The sequence below is a fragment of the Rhinolophus hipposideros genome, assembly GCF_964194185.1.
Source record: "Rhinolophus hipposideros genome assembly, chromosome: 12".
Taxonomy (NCBI): Eukaryota; Metazoa; Chordata; class Mammalia; order Chiroptera; family Rhinolophidae; genus Rhinolophus; species Rhinolophus hipposideros.
The window spans coordinates 60,990,969-61,004,704 of record NC_138058.1 but is presented as its reverse complement, the minus strand read 5'-3'; the positions used below and the strand labels follow the sequence as shown (position 1 = coordinate 61,004,704).

General features: G+C 51.7%; 1 protein-coding gene across 2 annotated transcripts in view; it reads right to left on the bottom strand.

The window, feature by feature from the left end:
• Window positions 1–2,671, bottom strand: part of DNMT3A (DNA methyltransferase 3 alpha) — a 101,996-nt gene extending 99,325 nt beyond the window's left edge. Inside the window, exon 1 of one of the 2 annotated variants that reach the window (XM_081069047.1) lies at window positions 2,521–2,671. The gene's annotated coding sequence lies outside the window, so the exon portion shown is untranslated. Of the gene's footprint in view, window positions 1–1,956; window positions 2,095–2,520 lie in introns of those variants that run through there. The other variant, XM_081069046.1, reaches the window with a different exon arrangement.
• Window positions 2,672–13,736: the final 11,065 nt, after the last annotated feature.

Below are 13,736 nucleotides of genomic sequence, written 5' to 3'. Positions count from 1 at the left end.
ACAGCGGCGCAGCACCTGATCCCAGGATCCCTTCGCAGCCTGTGGGCCCAGAAGGCCGGTTCAGCCGCTGGCAGCCCAGGGTGAAACATGAAGACTGTACAGTCCCTCAGGGATGCTGATGGCAGCCTCTGGGCAGGGCAGTGAGGGGCACGCTGGGTCACAGGGCGGAGGGCTCTACTCTCGCAGGCTCCTATTCCTGCTGGTTTGGGAGCGAGTGAGTTGTGTGGTTCTGGGGCCCCGGCCCTTCCTCCCGAGCCTGACGTAGGCTGGAGCAGCCCAGCTGGGTACGGGACGCCATCTTGGGTCAAGGTGCAGCCACAGGGGACTCCCCTCGCGAGCTAGGGAAGAGAGCCCTTGACAACTGGCGAGCTCCCACTCCCCACCCAGGGCGCCAACACCTACTCAACTGGCTGCAGTAGAGAGACGAGGAGGAGGAAGGACGGAGGGGATGGAGAGAAAAGGGGGGAAACAGAGATGGGGTTGGAAGGGAGTGGGTGCCCCCAACAAGCGAGGCTCCAGGAAAGCCAAACGCAGTTTGGCAGCCGGAGGGCGGCGGGCCCCAGCGATGGGGGGCTGGGGGAGGCCGGGGGCGGGTCCTGGACCCACGCCAGCTCGGTCCGCGCTCAGGGAGAGGGAGGGCAGGGCGGCCTGGGGGAGGGGAGCCGGGGTGAGGGCGGGACAAGGACCGCGTCCGCCTGCGGCTCCGAAGCTCGGGGTCTCCCAGGGCGCTGGGACTTGGGCCCGAAGACCCGGATCCGCAGCCTCAGCGAGGCCTCGTCCTTCACAGTGCAGATGCGAAGCTTTCAAGGACACGTCTGCACCGGCCCAACGGGGGTGCGTGTGCGTGAGTGTGTCCGCGTGCGTGAGTGTGTGCGGGGGAGGGTGTTGATGCTGCAGGGGCGACCCCGGGGGCCCCCACCAGCGCCGCTCCCGACCCCGATCCCGCTGCTCCCATCCCGGCGTTTTCCGGCCCCCGCGGCCCGGGCCCGGGATCTTCGCCCGCCCCCGCCCCGCCCCCATACTGCGGCGGCGCCGCCGCTACCGCCACCGCCGCCCCGGCTCCCACGGCCCGCGGCGGGGGCAGGGAGGAGGCAGGCATAACAACCCCCCCCACGCGCTGCCCGGCCTTCCACAGGGAGGTGTGCCCCCCAAGTGGCACTCTCTTCACCCCCGTCGCCCCTCCCAGATCCGCTGGCACCCCATTCCCCCAGCCACAGGTGGCCGAAGGAGGACCACTGCGCAGCATTCCCCAGCCCGGCCCCCAGATCACCCCTCTGACAGCCCCCGGAGGCCTCCGGGGTCCCCAGCTCCGCCGGGCAGAGGAGGGCCAGGAGCCGAGGGGAGGGGCGGGGGGCCGGGTACAGCCACAGCCAGGTCTGCCATTTTTCTGCGGCCGCTGAGCCTGCGCGGGGCCCGGCCTCCACCCCCCTCGTCCGCTCCCTGCGGGCCGCGGCGGGAGCCGATTATTTCGGGTCGGGGTCCGAGCCCTCCTGCGACCCGGCCGCAGGCCCCAGGAGGGGCTCCCGGGCGGCGGCAGGGCCAGAAGGCGGGGGCGGCCGGTCCGGAGCCCCTGCGGCAGCGCCGAGCCGGGCACCCGGGCCGAGGCCGGCGGTGGAGGGGGCCCCCTGCGGCATTGTATAGACTTGAACTTGAGCCCGGAGCCGGGCGGGGGCGGGGAGGGGGCTCTGTGCCGGGAGCGGGCGGGACGGGAGGGGGCGCCTGCGGAGCCCGCGGGGACATAAACAAACCCTCATATGCCCCGCGACGTCCTGGCCAGCCCGGCCCGCCGTCCCCGCCCGCAACCCTGGCCCGCGAGCTCCCGGCAGCGAGTTGCAAGGGTCCCGGAGTATGCCCCGAGCCGGGCACTGCCTACCTCCGTGCCCCCCGCCCGGCCTCCCCTCCTCCCCGCCCGCCTCCGGGCCGGCCGCCCGGGCCGCCAGTAGCGGCGCTCATTACCGTGTGGCCGGTGGGGTCGGGCCGGCCCGGCTGCGCGCCCTGGTACCGCGGCGCCGCGTCCCGGCTCGTCCTCTGCACTCGCCGCCGCCGCCGCCCGAGCGCCGTCCCTCCCTCCCGGCCCGCCTGCCTGCCTTGCTCGCTGGCTCCCTCCCTCCGATCCCTGTCGCGCTCCCTCTCTCCGCCTCCTCCGCCGGGTCCCCCCCTCCCACCCCTTTTTTCTCTCCGCCTTCCTCCTTCCCTCCCTCCGGCCGCCGGCCGGCCCAGGCCTCGCCCCCCGTGGCAGCGCTGGCCCCGGGCGCTGCGGAGCCCACCCGGGAGGCAGCGCCGACTGGGGTCCCCGGGGCGACGCGGCGGGAGCGGCCTGGGTGCGCGGCCAGTCCTAGCGCCCGCATCCGACTTCCCGGCCTCTGCAGCCCCGCTGGGGGTCCCCGCACGCTGCGAGACGGGCTGGACCCCGCAGCTCCCCGACCCTGCGCTGGGCCGGGGCACCCCGCCTCCGCCGCGCTCCGGGCCACTCCGCCGGGGGCCTTGCTGCAGCCCTCCCCCCGCGGGGCGCTCCACTACCTGGCGCTGCCTCTGCGCTGGGTCCCCGCATCCAGCACTGGCCGCAGGGACAGCGGCCCCTCCTCTCCCCGGGCCGGTGTCAAGTGCCTCCCCCCCAGCAGCCCGCCGAGCCCCCGGCGGCCTTCGCCCTGCAGTTCTCCCGACCTCCACCAGAGCCCACTGCACTCTGCCTGCCTCAGCACTGGGGCTGGGGACAGCAGCGCCAGCCCATCGGCACCGCAACTCCCACCCCACCCACCAGGTGCCACTGCCCAGTGGAGGCCAGCCCACTCAATAGGGCCAAGGTCGGGACGCCAGGCCCATCCAGGCAGTCCTGGGGGATCGAGGGCCTCTACAGGATGTGCTCCCCTGAAGGGAGTGAGCTCCCCGTACCTTGAGGTGTCCAAGTAGAGTTGAGTGCCCTTAGTTGCGTGGTGGAAGACTGACAGATTTCATGGGATTGGAGGTTGAACTAAATGACATTGAAGTTCCCTTCCAGTTCTAAAGATTCTGTGCACACCTACACGCCAACCTCATGCTTACTCACCCCTTTGCTGTGGGGGTTGTTCTCATTCCCAGAGTTCTCAGGACTCCGGGTTTCTGATTTGGGCCATCTCTGTCTACTTCCACCAGCTCAGCCACCCTCTGTTGATCACTCTCCAAACTGCGACATCTAGGGCTTGGTGCGGGGCTCCCTGGCCTCGCTCCCTGCTTCTGCCTGCACCTCCACCAGCCATGTCCCACTGCATCCCCATTCCACCTGGCGCCTTCAGCTACATGGAAGCGCCCTGAGCACTCTGACCCAGGACATGGTGTGCTCCCTTCCCCAGGCACCCAACACCCCACTTGTGGGCAGGGGCAACTGAATAGCAGCACCCGGGCTCTCACCGCTGAAAACAGTGCTATTTTTCCCTTTCCCCCCACCACCTTCACACCTGTGAGGAACAGAGTTACCTAACTCTTTGGGACATGGAACTGACCTTTCATCCAGGAGGTTTTCCTTCTGGAAGTCCTCTGATGCTTCCAGGTCCTTTGGTCTGCCCCACTTCCTGAACCTCAAGATCAGAGACCTCCCTCCACACAATTGTCCTGACCTTGTTCAGTATCACCCTCACTCATGTGGTCACCCCATGCCACTGATAATAGGTCCTGATATCCATGGTCTCTAGCTGGCCAGTTCCAGACTCATCATGTTCCCTCCATGAGGAGAGGGTTCACATCTGTAACCCAGCACTTGACACACAGTTGGTTCTCGATAAACTTTGGTTAAATTAATACGTGCAGTGCAAGCCCCATGCCGTTTTGCTTTCGACATCAAGTGGGCATCCCTGAACACTCTAAAGCTGGGTAAGGGGACAACCATGTTTAGAAATATGGCTGCCATTCCTCTCCCTTCCTCAAGAGCTTATATAATACTGCCTCCAAATAGCAGCAACTGTTTACTGAGTATCTCCTATGTGCCAGGCACCAGAGTTGGCACTTTTCCCTCAGTCCTTAACAACGGTTTGAGGTAGTTTGTATTATCTTCACACTACAGATGAAGAAACTGAGGCTTAGTCAAAGCCACACAGTTGGGAAGCAGCAGAGCCAGCATTCAAAGCCTGGTTCATCTGTCTCTTAAATCAGTGCCTACACCTTTAAAACATTATCGTTGCTCTTAACAAGCTGAAATTCTCAGGGGTGAGATGAGCAATGTAAGTTTCTATTCAGTAGAACTATTTATGATGAAATCATTGGGAGCCTATGATGTGTGTGACCTTGGATGTGTGTGTGTTGCTGGGGTTAAGAAGCCCAAGGTGACCATATTAGGGGTGTTGTGTCCACTAAAAAGCAACCCTCTGGCTACAGGGTTGATTCCAGAGCCTGGCCCTGATGTCTTTGGCATGAAGTGGACCCTCCAGGTGGTCCTGAGAAGAGGTGTATCAGTGATGGCTAACCCTACTGGGCCTTCCTCACCACGCATCACATTGGGTCCAGCTCAAATTGATTTAGCCTTTGGGCTCCTACATCCCCCTCACTTGTGTCTGCCCCACTGTGGTCTGACTAGTATCCTGGTTGATCCTAGATCATCTGGGGTTATCCTGTGGCTAGGTTATCCTGTGGTCACAAACAACCCCAAGTCTCAGTGACTCAAAACCACAAAGGTTCTATGGAAAACGGTATGGTGGTTCCCCAGAAAAACAGAATTACCATTTGACCTAGCAATTCCACATCCAGGTATCTACCCAAGATAATTGAAATCAGAGACTTGAATAGATATTTGTACACCAGTGTTCATAACAGCATTATTCACAATAGCCAAAATATAAAGCCAACCCAAATGTTAAGCAACTGATGAGTGGATAAATAATGTGTGCCATATACATATAACGGAACATTACTCAGCCTTACAAAGGAAGGAAATTCTGACACGTACTACAACATGGATGAACCTTGAAGACATTATGCTAAGTGAAGTAAGTCAGACACAAAAAAGGACAAATACTGTATGACTCCACTTGTATGAGATAACCAGAGTAGTCAAATTCAGAAACAAAGTAGAAAAGTACTTACCAGGGAATGGGAGGAGAGAGGGGTGGGGAGTTAGTGTTCAGTGGGTACAGAGTTTCAGTTTGGGAAGATGCAAAAGTTCTAGAGATGGATGGTGGTGATGAATGCACAGTATGTGAATGTACTTAATGCCTCGGAACTATGCTTAAAATGGTTAAAATGGTACATTTTATGTGATATATATGTACCCTTCCAATAAAAATAGAGCATAGTACAACTGTAAATTGAATTTATTTAATATACTATAAAAAATAAAGTACATTTTCTTGTTACGTGTCTGTGTCTGTCTTTAGACGGATAGAGCTCATCCTCAGACCCAGAGATTGCTCAACCTCTGAAGGAATCTCCAGGATGCATGACCATACTAATAGGAAGCTGGGCCTCCCCAAAGAGGACTTCTTCCCTGCAGGCCCTCAGGCACAGCCATGGAGAACAATGAGCCAGGGAGATTCTTCCAGGAAGCTGGACCAGGACCTGGCTCCATTGTGGGGAAGTGAGCCCTGGCCGCCCTGTCACCCTGTCAGCAGCGTATGGTGTTGGCCATGAACTGGCAACCCCTGCATGCTCTCCCCTTTTCCTCTCTTCCAAAGTCGGTCTTCGTTGTGAATAATCTATTTTCTCTCCACCACCATAGATTTTATGTTTTGAGGGTGATTAAATTTATAATTTAGCCACCATTACAGATAATAAGCCACATCTAGACCTCATTGAGAGGAATGCACATTATGCAGAGATCCTGATTTTGGAGTTGGTTAGGACTTGGATTACCTTCCTTTGAGAAGAGGAGTAAGTGCATTTGTAGTTGTGGATAGCATGGGGTTTTTTATTTTAGTAGGAGCATTTTTAAAATATCTTTTTTTCTTGAGATAGCATTCACACAACATTAACTATTTAAAATTTTACATTTCAGCTTCTGGTCAGGGTGGCAGACCAGGTAAATGCTGTACTCACCTCCCATGACTACAGCAGAATTACAGCTAACCTACAGAACAACCATCATTGAGAATCACTTGAAGTCTAGATGAACAGAAGTTCTATAATCAAGGCCATACAGAAGAAGCCACATTGAGACTGGTAGGATGGGTGGTGACACAAAACGGGCTGGTCCCACACCCATGTGTGTCTGTTAAGAATCGGAAGGGCTATTTCGGCTGCAGAGGTCCCCCCCCTGAGGAGCAAGGGGTACAAGCCCCACACCAGGCTCCCCAACCTAGGGTTTCAGTGTCCGGAAGAGAAGTCCCCACAACTTCTGGCTATGAAAACCAGTGGAGATTGTGGCTGAGTGAGATGGAGGGCTGCTGGAGTCCCAGGCACTCCTCTTAAAGGGTCTGTACGTGCACTTATTGCTGAGGGACTCATTCACTCTGAGCTCCAGTGCGGGGGGAGCAGCATGACCAGTGCCAGGGACATATATGGGGAGGAACTGAATTGTCTGCATTGACACCGAGGCCTGAAGGGGCAGCTTTCTCCCAGACAGAAGTGTGGGCAGAAGCCATTGTTCCTTTGTTGAGCCCTCCCCCTACCCAGCCGGCCTGTGGAGATGGGCACAATATCGGAGTCTCCATCAACCTGTCTAACACTGTTTGTCCCGCTCTGATGATTCCCTGAGACCCCATCCCACACAATTAGCGGGCCCACCTAAGCCACTTCCAATGGCTCTTCCATACAAATGGCCTGTCTTGGCTGGTGCTGTGGACTTTCCTAAAATCTCTCAAAGGTTTGCAACCCCCAAACAAGCAGCATCCAGCCTCGGTGTGCCCCCTACCTCTTGCTAAGCAGCCCCAAGTACAGCACTAGTGGCAGGCAGCCTCAGTTTGCAGCTTAGCCTCTCCTAGTCACCTCCAAGCCCAGCACAAGTGACAACCATCTGAAGATCATGTTGTAGCTCATCCCAAGTGTTCCCAGGCAGGGCACAGGTAGTGGCTGACATTGGCCTGCACCAGAGCACCTCCCAAGAGCCCCAGGACCAACAAAATTAGTGGCCACCTTCAGACCACACAAGAGCACCACCAGGCCACCTTCACAGACAACACACCCAAAAGACAGACTGGACAGGCACCATAGCCCTACTAAAAAGGATCCTGCGCTGCAGGATCAGCCCATGCACAACAGCTCCTCCACTGTACTCACAGCCAGTCCTCACATCCAATCAGCTGGAGGGTCAACTCCTCCCACTGACATGTCAACAGCATTCAAGGCTCAACTACAACAAGAGGATACACACAACCCACACAAGGTACACACCTATAGCAACCAGCTAGTGACCAGGGAGATTGCACCACTGGGAACCACGGGAACACATAAGGCCATTCTACCAAGACAGGGAGACATAGCAGCTCTACCTAACACACAGAAACAAACAGAGGGAGGCAGCCAAAATAAGGAGACAAAGAAACATGTCCCAAATGAAAGAACAGAACAAAACTCCAGAAAAAGAACTAAAGAAAATGGAGACAAGCAATCTACCAGATGCAGGGTTATACAGTTTCTCAATTATCTCAGTGAGAACTTCAAAAAAGAGATAGGAAACTTAAAAATGGAGATAGAAAACATAAAAAAGAACAAGTGAAAAACGAAGAAGAAAGTAACTGAAATGAAGAATACATTACAGGGAATCAACAGTAGATGAGATGAAGCAGAAGACTGAATCAGCAACTTGGAAGATAAGGTAGCAGAACACACTCAATCAGGACAGCAAAAAAAACAAAAAATCAAAAAAAATGAGGATATTTAAGGGGCCTCTGGGACAATATCAAGCATACCAAAACCCCTAAAACTGGTTCTAGGGGTACCAGAAGCAGAAGAGAGCAAGGAATTGAAAACCTCAGAAATAAAGATGGAAAACTTTATTAAACTGGTGAAAGAAATAGACACACAAATTCAGGAAGTGCAAAGTCCCAAACAAAATGAACCCGAAGAGTCCCACACCAAGACACATTACAATTAAAATGCCAAAGGTTGGGAATGGCTGGTTAGCTCAGTTGGTTAGAGCATGGTGATGGTAGCACCAAGGTTGCCCATCGATCCCCACATGGGCCACTGTGAGCTGTGCCCTTCCTAAAAAAAATTAAAAAATAAATAAAAACTAAAATAAAATGCCAAAGGTTAAAGACAAAGAGAGAAAATTAAAAGCAGCAAGAGAAAAGCAGTTAGTTATCCTCAAGGGAGCTCCCATAAGACTGTCAGTTGATTTCTCAACAGAAACTTTGCAGGCCAGAAGAGATTGGCACAAAATATTCAAAGTGATGAAAAGCAAGGACGTACAACCAAGATCACAAGATTACCCAGCAAAACTATCATTTAGAATCAAAAGAGCTTCCCAAACAGGAAAAAGCCATAGAAGTTTGTCACCACCAAACCCGTACTACAAGAAATGTTAATGGGATGTGTTTAAGAAGAAGAAGGGGGAAAAAAAGATCAAAAATAAGAAAATGGCAATAACTACATATCTATCAACAATTACTTTAACCTCTCTTGGGTCCTCACTTCCAAGATGACCAAGAAAAGAAGAAACAATGGTTGTGCCAAAAAGGGCCATGGCCATGTGCAGCCTCTTTATTGTACCAACTGCTCCCAATGCCTGCCCAAGGACAAGACCATTAAGAAGTTCATTTACGAGACCGATGCCTTACCACTTGGACACCACGCCTCTCAACTACAATTATATATACATATATATATATATATATATATATATATATATATATACACACACACACACAAATTATATATATACAATTGCATATATATATACAAATATATATGTGTATATATATATATATATATATATATATATTTACAAGAAGTGGAGTACAGCATTAGGAATAGAGACAGTGGAAATGTATTGGCTGTGTGCAATGTCAGAGGGGTAGTGGATGGGGGAGGGGGGTTGTCACTGTGTGAGGGATATAAATGATAAACGACTAACTATTACATTGTTTTGTGCACCTGAAACTAATAAAAAAAATGTTTAAAAAAGTGGAAAAACTGACAAAAAAAAAAAGTTCGTCCTTCGAAACATGGTAGAGGCCACAGGCGTTAGGGACATTTCTGAAGTGAGTGTCTTTGAAACCTGTGTGCTTCCCAAGCTGTATATGAAACTACAATACTGTGTGAGTTGTGCCATTCACAGCAAGGTGGTCAGGAATTGTTCCTGTGAAGCCCAGAAGGACTGAATAGCCCCACAACTTAGACCTGTGGGTGCTTCCCCATGACCTCCACCAAAGTCCATGTAAAGAGCTAAGTCCTTAAGGATCGAAGAAATATTCTCTGGGGGAAAAATAAAATCGAAATTATACTTTAAAAATCTTAATTACTTTAAATGTAAATGGATTAAATGCTCCAATCAAAAGACATAGGGTGTCTGAACGGATAAGAAAACAAGACTCTTACACATGCTGCTTACAAGAGACTCACTTCAAATGGAAATACACATAGAGACTGAAAGTCATGGGATAGAAAAAGATATTTCTTGAAAATGGAAACAAACAAACAAAAACACTGGGGCAGCAATACTTACACCACACAAAATAAACTTTAAAACAAAGGTTATAAGAAGAGACAAAGAACCCAGTAATTCCAGTTCTGGGGATGTATCTGAAGAAACCCAAAACACTATTTTTAAAAGACATATGTACCCATATGTTCACTGCAGTATTATTTACAATAGCTAAGACATGGAAGCTACGTAAGTGTCCATCAACATGAATGGGTGCAGAAGATGTGGAACATGTATACAATGGAATATTACTCAACCCCCAAAAAATGAAATCTTGCCATTTGCAACAACATGGATGGACCTAGAGAGTATTATGCTAAGTGAAGTAAGTCAGACAGAGAAAGAAAAATACTATATGATTTCACTTATATGTGGAATCTAAAGAACAACAAAAAAATGAACAAACAAAACAGAAACAAAGTCATAAATACAGAGAACATTCTGATGATTGCCAGATGAGAGGGGGGTTGGTGCGATGGGTGAAAAAGGTGAAGGAATTAGAAAGTACAAATTGGTAGTTACAAGAGTCATGAGGATGTAAAATATAGCATAGGGAATATAGTCAATAATATTGTAATAACTATGCATGGTGTCAGATGGGTACTAGATTTATCGGGGTGATCACTTCATAAGTTACATAAATGTCTAATCACTATGTTGTATACCTAAAATTAATATAATATTGTATGTCAGCTGTAATTGAAAAATAAAAATTTTAAAAATAATAAAAATGTACAATTCAGTGGCATTTAGAATGTTTGCAATGTTGTGCAACCACCACGGACCATCAGGTAGCAAGAGCATTTTGACAGTGCTTACACAGAGAAAGAAGGCGCTCGTGGATGCCAGGCAGCCATCTGGGGAAGTGTAACGTGTTTGGCCAGTGCCCTTTGCTTTGGGAAACACCCCTGCCCCTATTCCATAGGGTGCTGGCTGGATATGTCAGTCCCAATGTCACCTCCTACACCCACTTATGGGGGTGGGCATGTGAGCCACGCTGTCCCACTGGCTAACCCAGAACCTGGTTCAGGGTAGGTTTGTGACCAAAGCTAGACAATTGAAGTAACCTTCACATGTTGAAGGTTATCCAGGGTGTTTCCAGTTTTTAGCCTCAGATTGGAAAACTGAGGCAACTTGCACCAGTGCACACAGGCAGAATGTGGTAGAACTGGCATTCAAACCCTGGTCCATTGGCTACGGTCACATGGGGCTACTGGTGGGAAACATCAGGCAGGTTCAATGGGAAATATGGAGACTTGAGAGTCTGACAATCTGACGTCTTGAAAGTCGTGTTTAAGGAAGATGAGTCTGAGTCACGGGGAGGCAGCTCAGTGGCTAGGAGATTTGTGCTCAGCCCCAGCAGTGGGTGTGGGGAGGCTACGAGCTGCCTTCCAAAGGGAACATCTATTGCTGACTGAAAACAGAGATGATGAGCAGAAACATGTTCACTGATTTGGGTTGTTATAGTAACAGCCAGATAAAATATATATTCGGGGGCCAGAGGAGAAATGGCATTGCACGCAGATGAGCTGGAGGAATGGAGGAAATGACTGGAAGAATAGCACCATGGGCATGCTACTGACTCATTGTTGATGCCATGAATGGATGGGCTTTCTCACTGAGGAGTGTGGAGACCTGAGATGTTGGGGTAGACCACAAAATGGGGGTGGGAAGAAATGATGGCAAAGGAAAGGGAAGGAGGTTCGTGGAGGCAAAAGGAGAGAGCCAGAGGAGAGAACGAAGGCCACAGACAAAGGGGCTTAGCATTGATGAGGCAACGAGGTCAAGGAGAAAAGAGTGTATTTGTTATCTATTGTTGCATAACAACCCACATGTTAGTGGCTTACATATCTGTATCTGACAGTTTCTGCATGTCAGGAATCTGAGTGGCTTAGTAGGGTTCTCTGGGTCAGGATCTCTGACAGGCTGCAATCAAGGTGTCTGGCTACCGTCATCTCAAGGCTTAATGGAGAAGGACGCATTTCCAAGCTTTCTCACATGGTAGTCATTGACAAGATTCAGTTCCTTACAGCTTGTTGGACTATGGGCTTCAATCCAGTGCTGGCTGTTGGTCAGGGGCTGCCCTCAGTTCCTAGACACGTGGGCCTCTCCATAGGGCAGCCCACAAGATGGCAGCTGGCTTCATCAGAGAGACCAAGAAGGAGATACTGAGAGTATTTGGGGAAAGTGGAAGATGCAGACTTATAAGCGAATCTTAAAAGTTTTGCCCTATTCTCTTTGTGACCAGTAAGTCACTAGGACCAGCCCACACTCAAGAGGAGGGTATTACACAAGGGTCTGAATGCCTGAAGCCGTTTAAGAAGCTGCCTACTACAGGGAGCAAAGACAAGGTGGCTGGATTTTACCTAAGTCTCCCCCAGGTGGCCCCTGAGGGGACCGTGTCAGGAGACTGCAAGAGGCAGAAGACAGAATGAAGGGGAACAAGTGATAATACCCAAATCCTCACTGTCCCCAGCACCTCAGGGAGAAATGGACAAACTCAAGACTCCATGTCACTTTAGGTAGAGCCCCAGCCTATTACCAGAAGATCCCAGCCAGTCATTTGCCTGCTTCCTCCACCCACCACTTGCCCCCCAGCAGAGCAGAGCCACACAGACAGGCAGCACCTGGCTCACCATCTCCATTTCACCAACTGGTACTTGTCATCAAGGCACAGGAAACTTTTCAGGGCATGGGAGGATGGGAACCAATTCCAGAACCCTTTCTGCACTCCAGGACTGGCACCGTCTGAGCTGCTGCAGCCAGCAGCAGGCAGCCCCCTGTCCCATCTGGAGAGTGATTCCCTCTCCCCAGCTGAGCCTGGCCAGCACCCTGGGCTGTTCCCTGTCCCCACTCCAGCCTGGGGCTATCTGGCTCAGAGGTAATGGGTCCATTTGTGGGAGGGACATAGAAAAGGTAGGTACCAGGGAGGCAAGAAATGGAATGAAGGGGAAATACTCAAGGGATAAGGCTGGGGCTAGACATAGGTTTTTTGAGAAATCCATAGGAGAGAGTCACAGGTACATATCTCTACCCACATGTCAGATGTGCAGGAAATGTAACTATTTTTGGAAGTCCCCTTTGGGACAGGGGCATGTGATAGGCAGAATAACATCCCCCAAAGATGTCCGCGTCCTAAACCTTGAACCTGTGAATGTGTTAGGTCACATGACAAGGGGAATCAAGGTTGCAGGCGACCTAGAGATGGGAAGGTAACTTGGATTATCGGGGTGGGTCCAATGTAATCACAAGAGTCCTTAGAACTACAGGAGGGAGGCAGAAGAGTAGTGTCAGAGTGACATGAGGTGAGAAACACTAAACCCACCACTGCTGGCTTTGAAGGTGGAGGAAGGCGCCAGGAGCCGAGGAATGTGGGCAGGCTCTGGAAGCTGGTGAAAGGAGGGAAGTGGACTCTCCCTTAGGGCTTTCAAAAAAGACTACAGCCCTGCGGATATCCGCCTTTTCTCATTCTTCCCCCTCTGCTCCATGCTGGGGCCTGAGAGCAGCCTGGGCTAAGGGCTGGGAGATCTAGATTCCAACCCCAGCTCCATCTCTAACTTGCTCTTTGACCCTGAGAAGTCATTTTTCCTCATTGGACCTTAGTTTTCTGAAACATGGGCTTGGTAACAGGCTCCCTGCCACCCTCCTGGAGTGGCGGAGTCCAGACCACACGTAGAGATGCTCGGAGGCTAGGAAAATTCCGAGGATCCACTTTAGGCCCTGGCCCCCACTCTAGGTTTGACTCCCTTTTGCACTTTTATTTCTTTTCTAACTCAACATAGGATCAGGGCCAGGGATGATAGAAATGACCCCCAAGGATCTGGCAGGGGCTCAGAGAGCAAAACCCCTTGTTAAACAAAAGAGGGGATGGAGGATCAGAAAAGTTAAGTAAGTTGCCCAAGTCCACACAGCGAGCTGGGGCAGCGCACTCAACTCAGGTCAGACTTCCAGCTAAGGCATTTCCCCAGGCCAGGGGGTTTCACCCTGAGGGAAACTTCAGTCCCAGGATGGTGCTGTGATAAAGGCAGGGGCTTCGCTTCAGACAGATATGGATTCAAATGCTGGCCTGGCCACTCACCAGATGTTGCGAGCTTGTAAGTACTACGGGTAGTGACGATCCGGCCTGACTCATGCGTTATTGGAAGAATTAAATGAGGGAATGCCGAGTGCCTAGAACAGCACCTGGCAT